This window comes from Hevea brasiliensis, chromosome 10, assembly GCF_030052815.1.
Source record: "Hevea brasiliensis isolate MT/VB/25A 57/8 chromosome 10, ASM3005281v1, whole genome shotgun sequence".
Classification (NCBI taxonomy): Eukaryota; Viridiplantae; Streptophyta; class Magnoliopsida; order Malpighiales; family Euphorbiaceae; genus Hevea; species Hevea brasiliensis.
The window spans coordinates 99,068,385-99,079,132 of NC_079502.1; the positions used below are offsets into that span (position 1 = coordinate 99,068,385).

General features: G+C 27.6%; 1 pseudogene; it reads left to right on the forward strand.

Annotated features, from left to right (window-relative positions):
* The first annotated feature begins 1,807 nt into the window (after positions 1-1,807).
* On the forward strand, positions 1,808-3,224 carry LOC110657298 (probable mannitol dehydrogenase; annotated as a pseudogene).
* Positions 3,225-10,748: the final 7,524 nt, after the last annotated feature.

Here is a 10,748-nt window from a genome sequence, read left to right on the forward strand (position 1 = left end):
CTTTCCATCTAATATTACGGTTCAAGTGAAAAAACAAATATACCTTGTATTCAATTAAGGAAAATTTACTATTTTGCTCTTAGAGTTTGACCGATATCATGATTTGATATCTAAATTTTAAACATTGAACATTTTAGTCACTCACTAATGTTTTCCTTTAATTAAAATTAAATGTTATCAAATAAATTATTTTTTTATATTCTATTAAAAAATTCAAGAAAAATTTTAATAAGAACAAAGTTATGGGAAAAAAAAATTCAAATAGTTTTATATAGAGACTAAATCGTTAAATTTCTAAAGTGTAAGGGCCAAATTATAATATTAGTTAAAATCCAAAAATCAAATAGTAAATTTTCCTTAATTGAATAAAAGATATATTTATCTTTTCATTTAAATTAACTACAATATTGGATGGAAAAGTCTCTGATTTTGATAGAAACTTAATCAAGGGACTGAACTGATCAATTTTAAAAATAGAGAAATCAAATTATAATATCGACCAAAACTCATAAACTAAATAGTAAATTATCCAAAAACAAAAAAGGGAGGGATAATCTTGCATAAATAATAAGAAAAAATATGAGAGAGTAAATGACCTGGAAGTTGACTCAATGAAGAGACCGGGTGAATAGGTCAATTATTCAATTAATAAGTCACTAAAAATTAATTAAATATAATATAATTAATTAAATTTTAATTACTTAAAATAAAAATTTAACATTTATTAAGTTATATTTAATAAATTTTAATAGTGTATTAAGTTATATTACGTTATGTAAATCTCATAATAAATATGAATATATTCAATTATTTTCAATGTAATTGCAATTGATAGTGCAGTTTGTTTTTGTGAATTTGGTTTCACATTTTACTACTCACTGTTTTAATTTGTATTGTTTCAAATTAATTGAAAATGTATTAGTTTGCATGAAAATGATAATTAAATTTATTTTTTATAACATTTAAATTACTTTGTAATTTTTATTTTTTGATTATTGAATCAAATGAAGTTAGGCAGTTCGTAATTTTTTTTAATTATTTATATAATATGGTATTATGAGAATTTTTATTTAAAAAAACAGACATAAACTAACTTAATTTTAGTGTAGACTCAAGGCCTTCATGTTGCTATGAAGCACATAAGGAAAAAAGAAGAAGTCTAGAAGACAATTATTAACTTTTGTTTCCAATAAAATTCACATATGCACTAGCCCACTTTCTAGACAAGCCTAGAACCATCCAAGGAAAGTAAATTTTATTTCTTAAATTTCTAAAATTAATTTTGGAAAAATTAGGTTATATAATACAACATATGTAAATAAAATATAAATTATAAACCGCATATATTGTTTAAATATCATTAAATTTTAAGTAAACAAACTCATTTGAATTACGCAAAAAATATGAATGTATTTTTTAAGATTTATAACACTATAAAAAAATAGTATTTTTTAAATATAAAAATTTTTGAAAGGTAAGAATAATTTATTTGGAAATGATGAATGGCTCTGATAATCTAAAGAGAAATCAAAGGCTACGTGAATGTAAGCCAACTTCTTCAGTTCTTTGGAAGATTCTTTTCCCTTTTATCCTTTTTTTCCCTCACGCATTTTAGTCAGCTAATACGTATTAAATAATGAAGGATTAAAACAAAGCTCACCCAATACTTCATCACTCTAGCCAGCCTAAGCAAGTACCTTCCAAGATCCAATTACCAGTCTATATATATATATATAGACTGGCACATATCCCTCTCACCCATCAACAAAAGATTCAAGCTTTAGATCTAAGTTTGTAAAGGAGAAAAATGGTAGCCAAATTGCCAGAGGAAGAGCATCCCAAAGTGGCATTCGGACGGGCAGCTAGAGATCAATCTGGTGTCTCCTCTACTTTCAAATTCTCCAGGAGGTTCAATTCTTTTTATTGTTATATTCCATAAATCTGTTTTTCTTGAAGTTCTGAGAATAAAATTATAACGCAGTTCTTGATCCTGATAGAAATAAATTTGTGCAGAGCAACAGGAGAGAAAGATGTTTCTTTTAAGGTCCTATATCGTGGTATGTGCCACACGTTCATTCAAATGATCAAGAATGAATGGGGCAATTCTACTTACCCTCTCGTTCCAGTATATATATATATATATATATATATATATATATATATATATATATATGTATATATATTGGAGCAGTTTCATTAATAATGTACCGCTTCTGTGTAGTTCGTATACAGAATTGGCATGGAAATGCAGGCATGAGATTGTGGGGGAGCAAGGTGGAAAAATTCAAGGTGGGACATAAAGTGGGTGTGGGCTGCATGGTGGGATCATGCTACTCCTGCGATAATTGCACAAACGATCTTGAAAATTATTGCTCTCAAATGATACTCACCTATTCTGCCAAGTACTACGATGGAACCATCACTTACGGCGGCTACTCCGATATCATGGTTGCTGATGAGCACTTCGTTGTTCGTATTCCAGATAGCCTGCCTCTTGATGCAACTGCTCCTCTCCTTTGTGCTGGGATCACAGTATATAGCCCCTTGAAATATTATGGACTCGACAAACCTGGATTCCATATAGGCATAGTTGGCCTTGGAGGTCTTGGCCACATGGCAGTGAAATTTGCCAAGGCTATGGGTGCCAAGGTTACTGTGATCAGCACCTCACCTAACAAGAAGCAGGAGGCTATTGAGCGTCTTGGTGCCGATTCATTTTTGGTCGTATAAACTTGTATACTTTACATTGACTTTTGCTTATTCTAATATCATTCTTGTTAAATATTGCTTCTTTTAAATAATTGAGACAGTGTCTGCAAGTCACCGACTTCTGCCTTTGACTGGTCTATTGAAGTCCCATGGAAAACTAATTTTGGTTGGTGCACCAGAGAAGCCATTTGAGCTACCTGCCTTTCCCTTGTTGATGGATAATGAATTGACAATTTCTCTCTACTCAGTTCTCACTCACAATTTACTAAACTAAAAGCTAACAACTAATAATAGAATGAGTGCAGGGAGGAAGGTAGCGGATGGCAGTAGCATTGGGGGAATTAAGGAGCCACAAGAAATGGTTGATTTTGCAGCTAAGCACGGCATAACATCAGATATTGAAGTGATCCCAGTGGAGTATGTATTTGAACACTGCAATGGAGCGCATGCTGAAAGCTGATGTTAGATACCGATTAGTTATTGACATTAGCAATACAATCAAATCTAGCATTTAATTCACATACCCATCAAAATTTGTTTGTGGATTTCAGAGTCTTTATATTATGATGCGGAATGTGTGCTATAAATTGAATTTGTAATAAATTAGATTAATGAAATTGATGATGTGGGATTATTCAGTGCATTCGAAATTCATATGCTTTTTTTAAAAATCATGTATTGTTATTAATAATTATATTTATATAAAACAGAACAAGACTCATCTAGCAGGCCACAGGTACCTAAGCCACAGGTGTTGGAACCTGCGGCACCGATGTACGAAAAGAACCAGGGGAGTTGTCCAAGTACTAGAGAAGGTAGATGTCATCGTAATAAAATCCAAGTGCAAAAGCCACATCAACAAGTCCCCCAACACATCCAAAGTGCAATTCAAGCTCAAAAATTGGCGAGTATCATAAATTATTCTAAAATGTCAAAGATTGATAGGAACCTACAAATTTCTTCAAAATTCTTTAAATTGACAACAAATTCACAAAACCCACACAAGACCCAATGGTTTTAGAGCAAAACTAACTCCAAAGGAATTGTGAATGATCTAAAGAAGCACCTGAAAATCAAAATTGATGATGAAGAGTCAAAACCACATGAAAATGGGTAGAGAAACATTGTTTGAAGAGGAAGCTTTGTGTCTTTGGACCGAAAGTAGGAGTGCCAGTTAGGAACGGTGCTAGATGGTTGGCCACGATGAACGACAACGTGGCAAGTGGCTCGATGGCACTTGGTCACTAGTGAAGGAACAGTAGCGGCGCTGGGTCGCGCCAAGGAGGAACATGCATTGGTGAAGGTCGACCAAAAAGAAAGGGAAGAAAGGAGAGAGAGAGAGAGAGAGAGAAGAAGAAGAAGAAGAAATATGATGTGGGTATGGTAATTTTGGGTGAGTAGAAAATTTTGAGAGAATGGAGGAAGAAGAAAGTGGAAAATGAATTTTTATGGTGAGATTAAAAGAAAAAAACAAAAAAGGTTAGGAACATAAAAAGGTGATTTGGGTGGAGTGAAAAAATAAGTTGATGTAATGTGATAAAGGTCTAATTACCTTGGAATTGGGAAACTTCTATAACAAGAGTCTTCATTTGAAATTTAAATATGAAGATAAGGTAAGGAACCTGCTGTTAAAATGCAAAATATTGAGTTGATACCTATGATCTGGGTTGGCATCTGGATCTGAGTTATACTTAGAGAAGTGAGCCCGAAAAATTCAAATTCATGTGAAATGGCCTGTTCAACCAGTCCATGTGTGGGAGGCATTGCTTGCACCAAAAAAGTAATTTTCTTTTTTTCACTTTTAGTTTCAAGATTAATTAAATTGATATTTTATAAAATTAATTTAATTAATTTTATTTCATTGATTTAATTAATTAAAATGCCTAAAGATAAATTAATATATAATTATCTATGGTTAAGAGATAAATATTTAGAGAAGTTAAAAGATAATGGGTGGTTAATTGAAGAAGAATAGTTATGAGAGGTTGTAAGAAGTTAAAGGAGTTACAAGTTGTTGGCAGTTAAGAGATAAATATCTAGAGAAGTTAAAAGATAACAGGTGGTTAGCTGAAGAAGAGTAGTTTTCAGAGATTGTGAGAAGTTAAAGGAGCTACAAGTAGTGGGTAGTTAACTGTCAATAACTACAAAATGTAAAAGTGGGTCTTCTAAATTATTTTAGGTACCTGCAAAGAGAGTTATAAATATGAAATGAGCAGCAACATGAAAGCACCCAACAACTCAATCAAACAACACAAATCAAACTCTATCAGTTTTTTATCTTTATTTTTATTTGTCTTTTATTTTTTAAACTTTTATATTTTAATTTCTAGCTTTATATTTTTCGTTGCAATTAATTAATCAAAACATTCAATTTCTGTTTACTTACTTTCAATTACTTGTGAGATTAATAAAACTGTGTATTGTATAGTCAGTTCTCACAGTTATTTAATTTAGAAGTCAGAATGCAAATTAGGGAATACACTCAATATCTAACAAGTGCGCAAATCATAAGCTGTGAAATAGCCGAAAGTAATATTCAAAGCAAACAAGTATAAACTAAGTATTTATATTAAAAAAAATATTTATAAATTAGTAATTAATTATAGATATTCATAAAACACATGTCATGAGAAAATTTTATATATATAATTGAAAAAATATATATTAATATTTAAAGATGGCTGGAAGCATAGTTACTAAATGTGGACTCAATTAGTGAATTAGACTCTAAATCAATTCGAATTTATAATTAAACCAGATAAAAAAATGACACGATATAAGCCGGTTGACTCAGTGATCAGACCAGTGAACTTATATGACCTGATTAGTTCAACTAATCAATTGGAGATTTTCCTTTAAAACAAAAGCCAATTCAACTAGATTAATAGTTACATGTTTATTATTTCAAACTATATCTATTATTCCATAATAATATAATAAATTTTAAAAAAGAAAATTTTATATTTAAATATATACTTATATTTCATAAATATTAAAAATATAGTTGCAGATTCATAGAAATTTTTTATATATTACTTGAATACTTTTATATAAAATTTAAAAGCATTATTAAAATTTATATAAATATAATTTAATAAATATTAAAAGTTTAATTTTAAATAATTAAAATTTAACTAATTTTATTTATTTATATTAATTAGTATTTTTTATTTATATTCATTGTGTTTACTTGTAACTTAATTTTCTTTTTATGCAATTGATAATTAATTAATAAACCTTCATAGTTAGTGCAATAATTCAATAAAATTACATTTTTTTAATTCAACTTTAAATACTTATATATTGAATACTTAGATAATAATATAAAACTTGTTTAAATGAATAAAAATTTGAAATGAATGAGTATTTAAATTTGATATTATGTGATTTTAATATTATGGTATTTTATAATATTTTAATATAAAGTAAAAAATTTATTTTTATTTTAAATCATTAATGATCTAAATAAGTCTAAATGACTTTTATTTTTTAATTTTTAATAAATTTATAAATTAAAATATTTAGTGACAAAATAAATCAAAATTTATTTGAAAATTGAACTAATTAATAAAAAACTCTGAGTACCTTTTCAATTTTATTTAAAGTATTATATTTAATTAATTTATACATATATTTATTTAATTTTTTAATAACTTACAAATTAAATGGTTCATTCACTAATTGAATTTAGGCTAGGTTTAATAACACTAGTCTATATTTGGGAACTTTATTAAAGAAGAAAGAAAATAAAGAAGAAAAAATTAGAAAGGAAAAAAAAAATGTATTTTGCTCTCTTTATTTGGATATTAACAGAAAAATAAAAAGAAAAAATAACTTTTTAAATAATAAAATATTTATTTTATTATTTTTATTTAAAATTAAAATAAATAATTATAAAAATAAAAAAAATTATTTATTTTACACTTTAAAATTAAAAAAATAAATAAATAATAACATCTATTTACAATCATCAGCTCTTATTTTTCTCCTTTCTTAATTTTTTTAAATTATATTTTTATTTTCTTTCATAAGTTTTTTTCTTTCCTCATCTCCCTCCATCCAAACAAAGCCGAAGGACTGTTAAAAGCTATCTTGAGCCCAATGTCAAACCTTCGAAACTCGTGTAGGTGACAGAGACACTTCACAATATTTACTCAACTGTTTAGTGCTTTAAACGACCAAAGCAGCCCTCCTGTCTCCAGTTTTACCACATCCACTGCCCCTGCATTCCTTATTTTCTAATTTTCCCCATTTTTCTGGGAGGAAGAAAAAAAAAATTATATAATTAATTGCACTTCATTATTTATGACGTGAAAGCGATATAACATTTGACCAACCTTGATTTTGTTGTTGCCAGAAAGCCCTTTTCTAGGACAGAATTACGATGTGCAGGCCCATGAATGGCATGACTTTCGCTTGGACTATCAATAGGCCCATGGAGAGCAAACACTTGAAAGCATAGGCCTAGCTTTTAATCCAATCAACTGAATCCTTCTTTTTATTATTAAAAAAAAAAAAATTGAAGTATATATAAAGTGGTTTGGCCTAAACTCTCACGGGAATCCAGCCACCCCTCTGTTCAGTGATCACGTGCTTCTCTTTCTCTGCAATCTAGATGTGTGTATGTACATGTACGTGGAGTCTGGACTAGGGATGGCAAGGGATGCCAATGTGCACATCAGGTATTTGTATAATTTTAATATGATGAATTTAAATAATATATAATCTAACTTAGAATGAATTTAGATTTAAAGTATAATATTCATAATAAGATTATAATTTAAATTTTGAATATTTATTATTTAAATTTATTTATATAAATGATTGATTAAATATAAAATATATATTTTTATAATAATATTTATAAATTTCTATATTATTATATTTATATAAATAGAATTTAAATATTTTATTAAATTTTAAAATATAAATTATTTATAAAAAGATATTTTTTATGTAAATTATTAATTAAAATATATAATATAAATAGATTCAAATATTTTTTGAATAATAACAATTAAGTTTGGGATAAGTTCGGATAATTGAGAATAAATTTTAATTGAATTTGTAATGGGTTCAAGTATTCAGAATATAAATCAGGTTAAAATTTAAATAGGGTAATTTTTACGAGTATTATAACCGTTATCATCTCTAAGTCTAGATAGTGGAAATAAGTGGTTTTGTGGAGAACAAGTGATTTATGCTATTGTCCTATCCACTTTGCGCGGTAATAACCCTAACTCATGCCTTGTTGATGAACAAAGAGAGAGAGGTTCCATTGCAATATTGAGAAAAAAATGGAGAGAAGTGGTCACCTTGCCTCTGCCCATTACCCATTTTGAACTACTTACAAGGCATACTAATGCTATTAGTGGTCTCTGTGGTCTTGACCTTGATGATACGTAGACCAGCAATAAGAAAGAAAGATGAGGTAGATAGCATTCTGGTAGGCCACTATATTTACAATTCTCTGTTACTAAAGGATTTTCTAATCTCTCTCTGAAGAATTAAGATATCTGATTTGAGCATCGAAGTGGCCTACCAGAAAACCATTTACCTCATTCTTCTTTTTTATTATAGATTTATGTGTTATCAAGGTCAAGACCATAAAAACCACCGGTAGCATCACATACCATTTATAAATTTGGAAACTTTTGATGAATACATACAAGATTGGAGCCATTGCCTCCATTTAACTCTAAAATCCATACTATTTCAAAACTGAATGTATATGCTCTCATCAAACTGAATCAAATTCACTTTCAAAATCAATTTTAAAAAGGAAAGCACTTTAGTTTGATTCACCAATTCACAAGTTCATTAGCAATTAGAAAATTATCAAGAATTTGCCTTCTGCTAAGAATGAGTTCCTAGGGATCTCATTGAGATGTTGTAAGTATAGAATTGGATTGTTATCATAAGAATGTCCTCTACGAAGGGCATTTAATTTAATTGAAGAAAATTGTTATAACGAGTTCCTCCATGTGAAGATCTTGTAAATTGTCCTCTTTACAAAAGAAGAAGAGAAAATACCCGAGAGGCTTACACCCAAGCCACATTTATTGTGCAATACTCTACAAGTACATTCTTAATGGCAAAAAACTTTTAAAAAAAGGTTGCATTTGTTATAGGCTTGTACTTCTTCTTTACCATCTCTTTGTTGTAGTGCTGCAAATTGACCTTATTTTTTTATTGAAAAAGAAAAATCAAATAGGATATGGATAATCTCTTACAGTAACAGTAATATGAGACTCATTGTCTATTGTTATATTATAAACAGAGTTTACTTTTTATGAGAGAGAAAATATTTTATGGGCATTGAAATTATTTTAAAATATTATTTTAACATGAATTTAAATTAGAATTTCTTGACTTGAGCTTGTATTACTCATGGGCTTTCTCCTTTCATAATAATAAATATTACCTCATGTTGAAAAACTCAAATTAAGTGCCTCCGCATATAATTTATATATATATATATATATTATATATATATATATATATATATATATATATATATATATATATATATATATATAGAAGGTCTATTATAGACTATTTTTAATTTTATTATATTTTTTTATATTGTAACACACCATTTTTCACTTCTTTAATTAGATTGACTAAAACTAAAATAAAATAATATTCTCTATTAAAATTATGCAAGAGAGCATATTAAAATATTAAATAAATAATATGTTGATTACATTCTATTCATTGGCTGAGATTTTGGATTATGCATTTTAATTAGGGTAAACTGTAATTTCATCTCGAGGCTTGAATAAATTTATAATTTAATCTCTATAATTTTAAAATTAAGTAATTTAGTTTCTAACATTTTAATAAATTCACAAGTTAGTCCTGACTATTAGAATTTTAATTAAGTTATTGTTAATTCTGGTAAAAATACTAAAATATTCTTAAATCTATTTTTAATTTAAAAATAATTTAATCTATAAAATTTTATTTTATTAATAATTTAGTCTCTCATTTTGTTTTATTAATAATTTAATCTTTATATTTTTAAAATTTTGTTCCATTAAATTAAAAATTTTAAATTTAAATTATAAATATTAAAAATATGGATTAATTACTTTAGGGAACTTAAAAATTTTTGGTTAATTACAAATCATCCACATATTTTATAAATTGATTCTTAAATATTATAATTATTTACAAATAAGCCCTTATAATTTTATAAAATTTTATTTGTTATTATTATTTTAATATATATATATTTATTTCAGTTTATAATATTTTTATAAATTATATTATATTGTTATATATATAAAAAAAAAATATATGAATCTAGAACCAAATTTTTAATGAAATAAAAAATCAGGACTAAATTATTTTTGGATTGAAAATAAAGTTAAAGTCAGGTTGGTGATTTTTGCTCAATTTAATGAAAAATTAATAGTACGGCAGAAACTAATTTATAAGTTTATTAAAACAACAATAACTAAATTATTTAGTTTTAAAATTATAAAGATTAAGTTGTTGGCTTAACTAAATTTTAAGAATTACGAGTATTTTAATCATTTTCATTAAAATTAATGATAAGTTAACTGAACTTCTAACAGTAGTAACTACCACGTAAGTTTATATATATGAACTAAAAGTAATATATCTATATATAAACGATTTACCATGTCATGTTCATAGGTGCAGCCCTCATATAGAAGATGTTATATTGGGAGAGAGATGATGAGCGAAAAACAAAAAGAGATAAATGAAATACCGTCTCTCTATCTCTATCTCTATCTAAGAGTAAACTAGATCTCCGGGTTCCCAGAAAAAAGTCGACAATGCAAAAAGCTGTAATAAGAAAAATCAGGAACCCTACCTCATTAAACACTGTTAGAGCACTGGTGATGATAAGAACTGCCAATGGGGCATCTTTGCAGCATTAAGGCTCTTCACTTTCGTACTTTCACTGCATCCATCTATGACTTACACATCGGGTCATCATTTCCTGGCCTTGTTTATTTGTCTCTATAGACAAGGCTGCAGGCATGAGTTGCCGCTGCAGAGCCCCA